General features: G+C 55.7%; 1 long non-coding RNA gene across 1 annotated transcript in view; it reads right to left on the bottom strand.

Annotated features, from left to right (window-relative positions):
- The window catches only part of LOC113910481, a 46,459-nt gene that overhangs the window by 450 nt on the left and 33,626 nt on the right, over positions 1-12,383 (bottom strand). Inside the window, exon 2 of the long non-coding RNA XR_003516062.1 lies at positions 115-325. This is a non-coding gene — a long non-coding RNA (uncharacterized LOC113910481). The remainder of the gene's footprint in view (positions 1-114; positions 326-12,383) is intronic.

Raw genomic sequence — 12,383 nt, 5'->3', positions numbered from 1 at the left:
CCAGGAACTTCAGCTAAGAGCCAACCGCACAACAGGATGTGCCGATTGGCCGGGCCAGGGGCTGGGGCTCAGAGAGGAGGCTCAAGCCGGCTCCTGCCAGCCCTATGCACCCACCTAAACACACTCGGGTGGGAGCACAGAGAGGCTTTCTGATGAAGCTGAATCGCAGACTCAAAGCCATGTGGAGAGAAGACACAGCCCTGGGGTCACCGCAGCCGGGGAGCTCGGAGTGCGCTGAGAAGAAGAGGGAGCTTGGGAGTGTTTGAGCGGGAGAATGACGTGGTCAGATCCACACTCTGGGAAGATGAGCTGGACAGGACCCCCTCTACAGGACAGACGACAGAGGACACAGAAATAACAAAGATTTTTTATCAATGTTATTGAGGTATAATTTCCAAATATAAAAATCCACCCACTTCAAGCACCCACTTCAGCGCATTTGGACAAGTGTCCAAACACCTCTGTCAACATATGAAGAGTTTCGAGCACCCCGAGACGTCTCCAAGCCCCTTTGCGCTCAGTCTCATCACCCTCTTGGCCACAGGCCACCACAGATCTGCTGGACGTCACAATGGATTCATTTTTCCTAAAATCTCATAAACATGAAATCAACCACACATACTCTTTTGCCCAGTCCCTTCTGCTACTTAGCTCACTGGTTTCCAGATTCAGGGGTGCTGCTGAGTGGATGGACACTTTGTTTCTTTTTGTTACCGAGCAATGCTTCCATTGCCGGGTCTACCACAATGGGTTTGTCCAATCTCCTCCTGACAGTTTTTGGCCATTATGAATAAAGCTGCGGTGAGCTTGCCCACACAGATTTCCTTAGTGAACCTACATGTCCATTTCTCCTAGGAAGGCGTCCGGGGGTAGGACTATGGGGGCCTATGATAAGTGGCTTGTTTTGGTTTTGGTTTTTTTGTAAGAATAAGGTCCACTTCATTAGAAACTGCCACAGGGTGGGCGCCTGGGTGGCTCAGTCGTTGAGCGTCTGCCTTCGGCTCAGGTCATGATCCCAGGGTCCTGGGACCGAGCCCCACATCGGGCTCCCTGCTCGGCGGGAAGCCTGCTTCTCCCTCTACCTGAGCTCCCCCAGCTTGTGCACTCTCTGTCTTTCTCTCTCTCAAGTAAATAACATCTTAAAAAAGAAAAAGAAACTGTCACATTGTTTCCTAAGCAACCGTACTCCCTGATCCGCCCGCCTCCTTGCCAACATTTGGCGTGGCCCGTCTTTTTAAGGTTACCATTCTGGTGGCTTCATGACTAATAACACTGAGCACCTTTTTGTGTGTTTATTGGCCATTTGTGTATCTTCTTTCCATGAAGCATCTGTTCAGAGCTTGTGTCCGTTTCCTAAAAACTCGAGTTGCTCTTTTTACCGAGTTGAACAGTGTTTTACGGGTTCTGGATACTCGCAGCGGCGTGTTTGAGGCCCAGCTGATGTGGCCTGAACCACGGTCACAGAAGGACCAACCAGGCGCAGGCCTGCAGGATTGGCTGGAGGACAGGGGCCCATCAGTGGCTCAGAAGGGGCGACAGGAAAGACTAGAAGGGCACACATGCCACCATTCGAGCCCCGAAGAGTCTGTGATGGTGAGGCTCAGACAAGAAGCCGTCCCAGCTCACGCCCGCTGCCAAACCCAGCACAACGCTCTGCTCATCACTCAGCCGCATGCCCACAGGTTTGGGGTGCACGGGGCAGACCAGTGAGCCGATCGTGCGTCCACGCCGGGTCCGCAGTCAGCTGGGACGGCTCTGCTCCCTTGTCTCTCGCTCTGGGGGGACAGTGGCCTGGGTCACCCTCCTCCTGGACAAGGCTGAAGCAACAAGGGTGGGAGCCCAACATGGAAACTCGCTTCCAGCCCCTCTAGTGGGAGGGGAGTGCATATTTGCCTAATAATCCAAACTATGATGCCCGCTATGTGGGAAGCCTCCCTGGGTAAAGAAAAGATGGGTCTTTCCTGACCTGGTTTTGTAGGAACCTGTGTTCTTCTGTAGGCCAACACTTTCCTTCCTTTCTGAGAAATTTTCCACCCCCACCCCCCAGCCCCAATCACATGGTTCCAACTGGAGGTACGAGGTGTGCCATGAATCGTCCCGACCCCTGAATTCAGCTGACGGATCTAGGGGTCGGCCTCTGACCTTAGCAGAGGCAACTAGAGCCTCCCACCCGCAGGCTTGAGGTCTTGAGACACAGTGAGGATAATGCAGCCCTCGGCAGCGAGCAGGGTCTGGAGACGGGGCTCAGGGGCTGCAGGGGCTGTGTCGCTTTGGAGAGGAAGTAGGCAAAAATGAAGGAAACCCACACGTGGAGAGAGGGTCCTTGCTGCCCACAAGCCCATGGGTCCAGCTGCTCTATCCCGTAAAGATGGGGGATGTCAGAGAACCTTCCGGACTCCATCTCTGGTTCCCACCCGTGCAGATACGGCAGGTGTGCCGTCGTTGATCTAAACATGAAGAACGTGTGTGTATCTGCAGCGTGCCCTTCCTCGGAGCCCTAGACTCGTAGGTCCCACTGCCCGTCTGGCCCCTCCACCCAGATACCGAGTAGACATCTCAGAGTTAACATGTCCAAACTGAGCTTTCTATTTCCCACGTGCCCCCACGCTCTCCTCCCCCAGTGTCCCCATCTCAGGAAATGGCAGCACCCTGCACCGAGCCCAGAGCTCGGGGCCATGCCTGTCCTCTCTGTTTCTCGCTTACTCCACGTCCACCCGACGGCATGTCCCCACCACTGTGCCTCCAAGACGTGTCTGCAACCCGACTGCTTCCGTCCAAGCCCCACACCCGTCACCTGCTGCCTGAAAACGCACGGTCCCCCAACTCGGCTTCTCAGGACTGCCAGTCCCTTCCACTTACTCTGCCCACCCCCTGCTCGCCACTGCCACCCAAACACCGGCCGTGGCTGGCCACCTGAGTCCCTCGCAGGGGCTCGGCCAGGCAGACAAGGAGTGAGAGGGCTTCCTCCAGCAGCGCTCCAAGTCCATTCAAACCCCAGAGGCTGCCACCGCGTGCGAGAGGCACCACTCCCGAGAGAAAGTGAAGCTGTGGAGGCTTCTTCCCACCTGTGCCACACCACATGGCACAGGGCCCAGAGGCTGGGGCTCCCTCCTGGACACTCGAGGAGGTGGTGCTCTCCAGGGGCAGTCAGCACCGGAACGTCTCGAGGAGGTTCTGCGGGCCTGGCCGCGCGGAGAGGCTACTCAGGGAGGGTGGGCCCAGCCTCTGGGGCAGTGGAGGGCACCTCCCCGCGCTTTCCTGCGACCCCCGCATCAGAGGTGAGCCGCGTGCCCACTCTTGCGCTTTCCCGCATGGATGCGGCCTTGCCCGCCTCGCATTCACTCACCTTACAAACCCTCAGAGTAAACGGTACACGAAATAATCATCCGGGCCTGCGGGATGGAACAGGAGTTCCTAACCGAGGCCGGGCCTGGAGGTTTCCCAGGACGAATGGCACGTCCGGGAGGCCGCTCTTAGACTCTGTAGCGGACAGACTCAGGCCACAGCCAGCTTCGACAGGGTTTGGTGCAGAAAGTCCACTAGACTTCTGTGTGTATGTAGGTGTGGGGAAGCGGACATCACGTGACATTGCCCATCTGACCATTTGTAATTGTGCAGCTCGTGGCACTGAGCTCACGAACACCCCTGTGCATCCAGCCCCACCATCCGCCTCTAGAACGTCCTCCTCCTCCTGGATGGGAACCCCAAGCTGTGCAGCGATCTCTCCCCCTGCACCCCCTGCTCCCCCCCACCTACCCCAGGCCCTGGCCACCAGCGTGCTACTTCCTGTCCCCGTGACCGTCACTGCCCCTAATGCCCCTCCTGGATGTGGAACCACGGCGGGTCTCACTGAGCGCACCCTCCTCAAGGTCCATCCTGTGGCCCGTTCAGAATTTCTTTCCTTTTTAAGGCTAAACAAGAATTCATCGTGTGCACAGCCTGCATTTCCCTCATCCACTCCCTTGTCAGTGGACGTTGGGCCTCCACCTGCTGGCTGTTCGGAACGGCGCCGCCGTGAACGCGGGTGTGCAAGCACCAGCTCGAGTCCCCGCTTTCCTTCCCCCGGGCCTGCGCCCGGAGGTACGGCTGCGGGGTCGCACCCACCTGACTGTGCAGAATGTGCTGGCCGCAAGGAGGGACGTTCTGGGGAGGAGAGGAGGAAGAGCCGGGAGAAAGGACGTCAAGTCCAGCAGGTAAGTTCTTTACCTCCTCAAATAACTGAAGACGTGCTAGTAATGTTGCTGATTCCACCCCTCCACTCCACACACACTCACTCCCATGCACGCTCATAAGCTTTCATGCGCGCACAGTCACCCACAGAATGCGCTCGGACGCGCACACACGCACACGCACCCTCGTGCACACACAGCTACTGTAAACGTGCAGGAGGCCAGACCATGCAACAACTGTGACAGGAAAACGCCCGTGACAGGCGCCTCGGAGGTGGCCCTGAGCATCCTCGGACGGGAGCGCACGGCAGGCCAACGCTGGAGTCGGGAAGCTCCGGGAATGCCAGTGTCGACCGTGTTGGGCTTTTGCAGCTCGCTGACTTTTGGTGACTTTTCTGTGTTGGTTGATCAGCGACCTCCGCTGTGAGAGGGAGACCCAGAGCTCATCTGATTGCTCCTCACATCGAGGAGGAGATTCCTGATGACCGCGGGGCAGACGGAGCCGTTCTGACTGGGAGGACGCCCCCCAGTCAGGGCCCAGCTCCGCTCGCCTCCCCCTCCCACCGGGGCCAGAGTCCGGAGCTGTGTCCTCCCCAGAGCTGGCTCTGCTCGAGTCCAGGACCCTTGGAAAGCCACACACTTGGGACTTAGAGCACATGCGGATATGGTGTTTTGCAGGATGATGTGGGCAGGGCTAGCCTGGCCATCTCAGTCCCCGGAAAGGGCCCTCGCTTTACCCAACCCCTCTCCTGGCCCCTGAGGATGGTGGGGATGGCCCAGACGCGCTCCCGTCAAGCCTGTAGGCCCTTCCTGCACAAAGGCTTCCGGAATGCCGTGTCCCTCGCTCCGCCTGTGTCACCTTCAGCCCCACCGGCAAGAGGTCCCCACGCCCTGGCCTGAGTCAGAAGTCTCCTCCCGGTCACCAGTGACCAGATCTTTAAAGGACCCCAGATTTCCGTCCTTCCCAAAGCCACCGTCTTGTGCTTCTTCTTTTTCAGTGTAGACTGCAAGTGATGCTTGGGGACCAGGCTGGAGCCATCCCACCTTCTGGCAGGGACGCAGCGCAGCAGGGGGAGAGGCCCGGGGCCGGAGAGGACGTTCGGCGACCCAGATGCCGGTCCTGGCTCTCCCACAGACCTAAAGCCCCTTGCCTTCGGGAATTTCCCGTAGGGCTGATCCTCAGAACGCCCGTCGTTCTCCTCGACAGTGGCTCAACACGTGGGGCTCTCGCAAACCAGAAAGCTCCGTGGCAGTGCGAGCTGCTTCCCCACGCTCGAAGGGCTTCAGGATCGTTCCCCCCTCTCAGCGGCCCCTCACTGCCCACAGCGGAAGAGCCCGGACCCTGGGAATTCCGCAGCCTGGCTTCCAGGCTCAAACTCAGCCTTCCTGGGCCCATGTTCCTGTCCGGGACTCCATCTTTCCATCTGTACCCTTTAAAAACAATGGCCCAGTGGCGCCTGGGTGGTTCTGTCGTTAAGCATCTGCCTTTGGCTCAGGTCATGATCCCAGGGTCCTGGGATAGAGCCCCGCATCGGGCTCCCTGCTCAGCGAGGAGTCTGCTTCTTCCTCTGTTTGCTGCTCCCCCTGCCTGTGCGCTCTCTCACTATGTCTCAAATAAAGAAATAAAATCTTTAAAAAATTGAAATAAAAATTAGAAACAGAAAGACTAGGAGCTCCACTGAATGTGTGTTCACAACCTCGTTTCTAGTGCCCTGGAGAAGTAGCCGTTCTAATAAAGGTGACTTCGGAAGGAAACTCCCCTCCTTGGTCACCCTCAAAGCCCCCGCGTCTGCCCGGGGCTGCATACGGCTTCACCGGCCACACGGCTCCGGCATTAGAAAAGCTCGGAAGGACGGGGGTTTCCAGAATCTTCTATTCCCACTTCCCATTTCTCAGGTCATTTGAGCTATATCACGTATGTGAACAAAAGTGTCACAGACAGGGGAAAACTCAAACTCTCAGGGCTTGAAGGAGGGAAAGCCCCGTTGCCGGAGCTGAGCCCGTTTGGGGACCATGGTGTAGGAATGGAGGCGCGAGTGCTCAGAGGTGCAGCCCCCCGTTTCATGATAGACTCTGGGTCCTCTAGCACTTGGGACGCACCGAGGAAGTGCAGTGGTTTGGAGGCCTCACCTGGGAGCTGCTCACAATGCAGGCCCACCTGCCCAGGGCCCCCTCAGCCAGATGGAACCTGGGCCACCTGGATGGACATAGGAACAGCCTCCCAGGGGAGACGCCTGAGCTCTTCTCCCAGGAGTAGAGGAGCTGGCAGGGCTACAGGGACTCAGACTCACCCCCAAACAGAGGCCGGGCCTCCCAGCCCCCACCCTCTCTGGCCCTGTCCCCCTGCCGCCCCGGCCAGCCCAGCCAGGGTGGCAAGTCCCAGCCCTCCGGCGCCTGCCCACCCCAGGGTGACCATGTGTCTACCCTGAGGGGCTGCCCTGGTCTTCACAGCGGCCACAGGGGCCACAGGAGGGTGCCCCCCCAACCACACAACTCGGGCGGGCTGCCTGGCCCCCCCCAGACGATGCATGCCAGCAGAAAGGCCTCTGCGGACCGGGGCAGCGAAAGTACCATCTCAGGTTTTGTCACATGTCCCCAACTGTGTGTCTGAAGCAGGAACAGCCAAGCACTCTGACCTGAGGGATGTGGGTCTTGAACCAGCCCAGGAAGAGGGCACCAGTCCCCGGAGGAGGACCGCATGCCTGCGGCGAGCTGCAGCCCTGCCCGGGGTCCCCAGCCGGAGCAAGGAGCAACAGGACGGATGGAGAAGCTGCCTTGAAACACAGACAGCTGGACGCGTCAAGGAGGAATCTAAGGTGTAGGTGGGTGTTTGAGAAGGAAAACGAGTATTTCTGGCTCATCTACTCTGCACACCACACCTCATCCGAAACTCCGAGTCACGGAGGAGGAATTTGCTGCCCAGGACGCAACAGATCACGCGGCCAGACGCAGCCGAGTCCGGATTGAGGTCCGGGACTGCATCACTGCCAGACACACGGATGAGATGCTGCTGGGACATCTTTAAAATTTCCACGTGGACTGCAGCCAGGGCAAAGATGTGTTAGCTCTGTTCACTGTGACACACAGGTGGGGGGGCTGTCCCCGACCCAGGGTCAGTGGGGTCCAGCACAGCCCCTGGCCGCGGTCACACCGGAGAAAACACCCAGCGCCTCCATGAAGCGCCACCTAGTGCTCCCACGTGGGGTGGCAGCCGAGGCAGGAAGCCTCAGCCTCCAGCCCTTGCTCCCGGGGCTGAGGTCAGGGTGGCGGGTGCTGCAGTGGCCAGGACCCGTGTGGCCCCGGGAGGGGGCAGGCTCCTCACTCTGCAAGCCTGAGCGCCCGCGTCTGCTACATGTGCAGCCCACGACCTTCGCACCCGAGGGAATTCCCGGTCCGGGTCAGGCTCTCCCCAAGCCCGGGCATCCGGCAGGGAAGCCGCAGCCCTCAAGTCGCGCACCGCAGTGAGGGGGACAGCTGTGATGCCGTGCACCGTGCGGACCGGGGGGGGGGGGGGACGCAGGGTGCGCTGGAAAGCCTCGGACACGCCAGCCCGTGCCAGAATTTGCCAGGAGAGACCTCCCGGCAGAGAGCTGGGCTGGGGGGAGCAGAATTGGTGCTGGGGGGCCCAGCGACCAGAGAAACCGAGGCAGGAGGTGGGCAGAGACCAGATCCTAAAAGGTCTCACGCCATGTGTCAAGAGGAGACCTTATACCATGGGCGGGGGGCTTGAAGCCAGGCGCTGACACTGTCAGATCTGCATTCTAGAAAGAACTTTGCAGGAACAGAGGAAGAGTGTGGGTGGGGGAAGCTGGTGAGGATGCTTCTGTAGCCACAGAAGACATGCCTGGGACACAAGCCCAGGCAGAGATCACAGGAATGGAGAGGAGAAGGTGGATGAGAGGCAGTCCGGAAGCAGAACCACAGTGCGCCGTGGCAAGGGCGTGAGGACACTGGAGGGTCACGTGGGTCAGGGACACGCGCCCTGAGGCACATTTGATGCGAGATCTGCCTGGGGCACAGTGAGGGGGACGTGTGGACCGGACACTTGAGGGCGGGTGGTCCAGCGGGTCTGCAACTCAGGAGAGATGTTACAGCTGGATATCTGGACGCAAGGATTTGGGGTCATTCACGTACTTACAGTTCCTGGGAGCCATCGCAGTCACCCAGGGGGAAGGGGGGAGGGGTTTGGGGACTAGACAAGAGGATGGGGCAGTATTCAGGGGAGCCCTGATGCAGTCTGTGAGCTGGTCAGAGTGGATCCCATGCACAAGACCGAGGAGGTGGGCCAAAGAGGAAGGAAACCCAGGTACGCATGAAGTATGCATTCCCGAGGGTACCTGGGGGCTTTTCAAAGGGCACTCGGACACAGAGCTCCAAAAAATCCTGGGTTCGTGCACACTGTTTGGGGAGGTCTCCTTCCCCTCCTGCCTGCACCCCTGGCCCCCCCCACCGTGGTGCATTTCCCCCAGGGGATGCAAACCTGCAGGTGCTAGCAAAGCCCAACTCACAGTGTTGGGGGTCTCTGTTGAGGACATGCTAAGAACAAATCAGGTAACCAGCCATAACCAAGCAATTCTGACGGCAGGGACACCTGGGTGGCTCAGTCAGTGAAGCATCTGCCTTCGGCTCGGGTCATGGTCCCAGGGTCCTGGGATCGAATCCCGCATCGGGCTTTCTGCTCGGTGGGGAGCCTGTTTCTCCCTTTCCCAGTACAGCTCCCCTTGCCTGTGCTCTCTCCATGTCAAATAAATAAATAAAATCTTTTAAAAAAAAAGAAAAGTAATTCTGATGACAGATCACTATGTGATTTTGGCAGATTACTAATTGAACGGCATTTACATAACTAAAGTCCTCTCCTTCCTACCTCCTTAAATAATAACAAAATGTTTCTCAGTACTGATGGTCATAAAAGACATTTTAAAAAAGGCAAATTGGTGCTGAACCCTCACAGAAAGAATGAAATATTCATCCGTGAATATAGAAACAAAGAGAAGAAATCGTTTTTAAAGCCCTATTTAATTAAAAGGTGCATTTAATAAGAGTGTACACTTATATGAAGATTTATAATACATTTATGTTATTTTGTGTACTAGTAATTGTAATGATAATGCATCCAAAAGAAGTTTTCGACACTTTGAATCTCACAGTTACAAAAAATTCAAAAGTTAAGCATTTCAAAGCCGGGCCAGGAGCAGGGACCGTCCACGCGAAGCCGGTGGCCTGCACACAGGCAGGCGGGCAGGTGGCCCGGGCAGGAGGTCAAGCAGAGCAGCGTGGCGAGCGATCAGGGTTCAGACGGAGCACAAGAAACAGGCTAAGTGTGTGGCACCCCCAAAGGGGAAATACCCGCCCCCAGGGAACTGAATCGGATATGTGGGTGTTTGCAAGTGGAGACAATCGCAGAATACTGCAGGTTGCTCAGCTCCACACCTCTGCCCCCATTTCACAGAAGGGGAAGCTGAGACCCCGAGAGGCAGAGTCGGCCACAAGCTGGAGACAGATACCTCCGTGTCCCGCCTCAGAGCCCCTGCCCCGAACAGGGCTGCTCCCTCCTGCCTGGCTTTTCTAAACCCGCCTGACCGATGAGGGGAGGAGATACAATGTGGTCTGTGAGCAGTCAGCAAGGGCCCTGGAGTGTTGGAGCCACCGGCCTGGTTCGCTCCAGCTCAGCCTGCAGCTCAGGGTGACCAGGGGCCAGGGAGGAGGCATTCCTCCTCTCTGGGCATCTGGGCTTCCTCGGTGGAAAGTGGTGCTCGACCAGATCCACTATCTGCAGGCATGAGATCTCTACAGAGGTGCCTTGGGGACCCCCATGGGGACGAGGGAAACTAAGGGATGGGGCCCTGTTTCCCCCAACACCCCCCTCCTTCAGAGCACCTCTGCTTGTACGGGCCTGATGGGGTGGGGTGGGTTCCACGAAAGAGTTCGTTTGAAAAAAATGTTTTGTTGGCTTAAAAAAAAAAAAAGCCCACTATAGAACTTAGTGACCTCTCAGGCTTTTCCTGTTCCACTGCTTTATGTTTCTCTTGAAGGGTTTGTTAATTTAGTTCACTAAACATTTATTAAACACATACTATATCATAACCGTCTCTATAAACATAAAGATCACCACAACGTGTCCCTTGCCTCAATGGTCTTAAAACCTGACAAGGCAGACCATATGAGAAGAGATGACTATGCAGGTCAAGAAGTAGGGAGGGATTTTAAAGAGGAGGTGGCATTTGAGCTGGGCTTTGCAGACCATATAAGAGTTGGAGCTCCACGTCCCGTGATGGTGCACTAAGTGACAGACTGGCCCTTCATCAGAGCCACCAGCACACCTGCGCGGTGGCCACAGAGAGTAAGAAGGTAGTAAACACGGCTGGGCCCAGATGTAAGACGGGGAGGCAAGCAGGGAGTCAAAGCACTTGGGGCTGTTTCTCCCACGGCAGCATTTACTGATTCTGCCCAGGACATCGGAGAGGCTCAGAGTAATTGTGATGCACACACATCTTGAGAAGCTTCCTCCAGGAGTTCAGAGTCGGTTCAATATTTTTAAAATTATTGAGTGTATTTCTCCAAATGAACATGATAAAAAGAGCAATCATAGGATCGAGTCCATAAATGCAGACAAACTTTTGACAAAATGCAATATCCATTCTGGATTTTTTAAAAAGTAAATTAAGGGGCGCCTGGGTGGCTCAGTTGATTAGTTAAGCGTCTGATTCTTGATTTTGGCTCAGGTCATGGTCTCAGGGTTGTGGGATCGAGGCCCATGTCGGGCTCTGTGCTGGGTAGGGAGTCTGCTTAAGATTCTCTATCCCCCTCTCCCTTTGCCCTTCCCCCCCAACAAAAAAAATGCTTAAAAAAAGTACATTAATACTAGAAGAGAACTTCCTTGCTCTAACCCAGAGTATAGACATAAATATCTACAGGAGACACGGGATGATCATAGGACCCAGCAGTTCCACGCCGGGTAGAGACTCAAAAAAATTGGAAACAGATGTGCAAACACAACTGTGTCCTTGGCAGCGTGATGCACAACCACCGAAATGTGGGATCCACGCAAATGTTCATCAGCTGAGGCACGAACAAATGAAATGCAGCCTACCCAAACAACGGAGCACTGTTCAGCCATACAAAAGAAGGAAGCAGGGTACCTGCACACAAGTGTAGTGAGGTGGGGTGGACAAAACCAGGCATGGTGAGTCACCGCGACCCCGAGGTCATCGTGACCCCAATGGCCTGTGACTCCACTTCAGTGTCCGCCAGGGGCTGGAGGATGAAGACTGGGCATGACTGCCTGTTGGGGAGGAATTTCCACGTGGGGTAACGAGGTGTTTGGGATTAAACCCTGTTTGCACAACACTGTGGGTGCACTGAAGGCGCTAATGGTTAAGTCTGATGTTAGGTGTATTTTGCCCACAAAAAATTGGCATTACCACATGTTGGCGGGAAGGTGCGACAACTGGAATTCTTGTAACTTGCTGACAGGAATGGAAGATGGTACAGCCGCTTCGGGAAACACGGGCGTTTTCTTGTAAAGGAAAAGTGCTTATGACTCCCATTCCCACTCTGAGGTGTGTCCCCAAGAGAAACAACAACATATGTTTACATGAAGTTTTCCTAAAGAATGTTCATGGCAGCTTTTGTTCATCACGGCCCCAAACTGGGGACGGTGCAGGTATCCCCTGAGTCAACAAACTGGAGTGCATCCATGAAAGGAATACTAGTCAGTGGTAAAGCAGAATGAATGACTGATCCAGGCAACAACGTGGATGCATGTCAGAAACATTGCACTAAGTGAACAAAGCCTTCCAGAAACAGCAAACACTGTCTCATCCCATCTACAGCATCCGCTGCAAAAAAAAAAAAAAAAAAAAAAAATCAGATATGTTGTCATCTCAAAAGGGCAAAAGTAGGGAATGACTGTAAACCGTTCAAGAGAACATTCTGTAACATGATGGGGGCTTGGACTCTGTGTATGCATTGGTCCAAACTGAGCGAATGTGTGCGGGTCAGGAGGGATCTCACGCACACTTCACTGTCTGTAGAGTTTACATCAGGAGAAAAAACTATAAGCAGATACAGAATTCTAGCTCCTCATATGCATGCTGCACCATTTAGAAGGAATGGACCGGTATCTACGGTTTACTTGAAAATTCGATCACATAATAATGAAACACTTCTCTTCATCCAACGATCTGTTAAGAGAATGACAGGCCTGGGTGGTGA

The sequence above is a fragment of the Zalophus californianus genome, chromosome 6 (genome assembly GCF_009762305.2).
Source record: "Zalophus californianus isolate mZalCal1 chromosome 6, mZalCal1.pri.v2, whole genome shotgun sequence".
Taxonomy (NCBI): Eukaryota; Metazoa; Chordata; class Mammalia; order Carnivora; family Otariidae; genus Zalophus; species Zalophus californianus.
The sequence above is the reverse complement of the archived record's forward strand: the minus strand, read 5'-3'. Positions and strand labels throughout refer to the sequence as shown.